Source organism: Amblyomma americanum, chromosome 7 (assembly GCF_052857255.1).
Source record: "Amblyomma americanum isolate KBUSLIRL-KWMA chromosome 7, ASM5285725v1, whole genome shotgun sequence".
Classification (NCBI taxonomy): domain Eukaryota; kingdom Metazoa; phylum Arthropoda; class Arachnida; order Ixodida; family Ixodidae; genus Amblyomma; species Amblyomma americanum.
This window is the reverse complement of record NC_135503.1, coordinates 142,853,308-142,856,007: the sequence shown is the minus strand read 5'-3', so window position 1 is coordinate 142,856,007 and position 2,700 is coordinate 142,853,308. Positions and strand designations below refer to the sequence as shown.

Below are 2,700 nucleotides of genomic sequence, written 5' to 3'. Positions count from 1 at the left end.
TAGAGTGTACTAGAAAGATCTGAGTGAGACGAACGAGGCGCTCAAAGCGAGGCGCTGGCTGTCGAGAGAATAGAGGGCGCTGTGATCGAAGTGGATTGGCTGGGCGCGCCGGCAGACGCGGCGCAAGCTGTGCGCTGCGGCCCCTTCTGCGGCGTCTTGGCTGTACGGGTTGATTCTTTTTATTCAAACAGGGGTCATTGGCGCAGTACGGCACAAGATAGGCCCCGAGGTGTTTCGGAACGCTTGTAGTCTCTTGACCGTCCCCTCCGTGTGCGCCTCAGGCGAGTTGCAACTGCCGCGCACTCCACAAGTTCGCGTGTATGTCTGGCCTGGCAGCTTACACGGAGTCTACCATAACTTTTTTTCTTCGAATACTGATGAAATATCCGTCGTCATGCAGAGGTAATAAAAAAAAGTCCTTAACCACACGATGTGTATTAGGCAGTGGAATCGCGAAAGCATGCTGTCAGCGCGAGAACGAAATATATTTACGCGGAATGCATGGACGCGCACAAAAATAAAGCGCAGGAATGCGTTCGGGCGCGATTCCAAATGAAAGTCTGGAATCGCAGAGTCGAGAAATGTTACAAAGTCGGAGCGCTCAAGGGCCCCCGCGTACGCAAATCGCAACAGCTGAGTGCAAGACTGGGATTCGAACACCACTCAGCGCTCAGTTTACTTCTCTCTGAACCTTTTCGTTGTGAGCAGGCAGGCTATCACTGACCAAAGTTCTGTTGTACAAGCAAAATATTTTCTTGGTGTTGCACAAGGATGAATACATTTTTGGTTATGGCAATAAAAGGCCGTGAAACATGCCAATAATTGGACAGGAATGATGTATATTATAAACCACTGATGGCAAGTGCAACTCAAATGCAAAATATGTCAACATTTATTTCGCGAAAGCAACCAGCAGTACTGCTTGTCAGTGTCACAGACACCTGCGCACTTTTAGGTGCTTCATCCTTTGACACCTTTCATCATTTGATTTGTTTAGGCCCTTAATCAGGAAGTGGAGCCGTGTTACAATATTAAACTTCACAACCTTGCACTTTACTTCGCCTTCATGGACTGTGCATCCAATTGTTTTTGTTCTGGTCCTGAGCAGTGACAGCACATCCAGAATGCTGTCAGCATGTAATTGATTCATGCTGAAGCAGCCCGTAAAGGCACTCTCTAAGTAGTTAATGAACTCAAAGAGCTCTTTAGATGGATACAGCAGTCCACCTGTGTCAGCGAAGCTGGTAAAACCAGAGTGCAGGTCTGACCTCCCCTATGCATTGCTCACAAGCAAAAGAGTGCGACATGCATCACATCCAGTTTTTTTCACAAATTTCCTGGCGACATATCCTGCCATGTGGTAGATAAGGCGCGAGTCACTTCTTTTTTGAACTAGACTTTTGTGCTCACTGGGAACACCGTTGCCTTTCTGGCTGGCAGCATCCTCTAGGAAATCAAGGTCCCCCCTTGAAATATAGCTGTCAATTGTGTCTTCCAAGGTTGTGGAATTTGACAGGTCTGTGTTTCCTGTGTCAAGTAGCGCTGTGAGGACTAGTGGCTCAACACTGGCACCATCAACAGGTCTGGCCAGGCTGTAAAAGCTGAGGCAGTTAACAGTTATCAAGAACTGCTCAGGTGTAGGATGGTCATTACACCCTGATGACTGCCGTACAACCCCGAACAATGTTTTCAACTGGATCCTGGCTTAACTTGGCCGTCATTAAGTACTTAAATCCAACTTCTTTGGTTAAATACTCCAAACGTCGCAACACTCCAGACAATGTCACTCTAAAGCCGACAGCCGTTGTCTTGCTGATGAAGCCAACCCCGTTGACGGTGCACTCCTCCCACTTAGTGATGTATTCCAGGAAAGCCGACAACGCAGCAGCACCTCTTGAGTTTGGCCAGAGAGCTTCAGACTTGTAGCGCGATGTCAATGTTTTGATCAGTTCGTTGATCGTTCTGAAAAAAATAAAGATCTGCTGTCACTACAGGTAAGAGCAATACTATTTTCACAACTGAAGACAACTTTTTGTCGCACATGCTGCCTTATCACATGCAGAGATTGAGAGTACAAAACAGGTTACCTGAAGAATTTTTCCGTAGCATCTATAGCTCCTTTTCCATAACTTGATTCAAGTCTGTCCTTATAATGATGCAAGCCACGCCACACGCGGTCACCGAAGAGCTGGAACGCGAGGGTGACCCGCATTTTTTCAAATTGTTTGGGTCCAGATGGCTTAAAGTCAGCCCTGGCATTGCCTCCAGCGTCACATTATCTTTGTCATAGTTGAACGCTTCTTTAACAAAATATGTTGAAACCTGCATCATAAAAAAGAAGCACATTGTTAGTCACTTTGCAGGATAACTATGCTGGAACACTCAAAACAGATAAAATCTTACTCGTCCGTCTGGTGTATTAAAGCCACCTTTCAGCAGTGAGTTTCGAAGGCATTTCAGTAGATGCGGGAAGTCTGAAAGGAAATACAGGTTCCTTTTTGCGTCAACAGGATGTTTCACTCCGCACGTAATCTTGCTGGCAGATGCCTTTGCCCATTAGTGTCCACATTTTCCGATTCCATGAGGCACCGTCACAGGTCACGAAATCTACAAAGAGTCCCGCTTGCTCAGCCAAAATCACGGCTTCAATAAGTATTTTGCATAGCAGGTTTCCCTTGACATTTCCGTTCGCTGCAAATG

At 46.6% G+C, this 2,700-nt stretch overlaps 1 pseudogene; it reads right to left on the bottom strand.

The window, feature by feature from the left end:
* Positions 1-1,273: 1,273 nt before the first annotated feature.
* LOC144098124 (uncharacterized) lies at positions 1,274-2,346 on the bottom strand (annotated as a pseudogene).
* Positions 2,347-2,700: the final 354 nt, after the last annotated feature.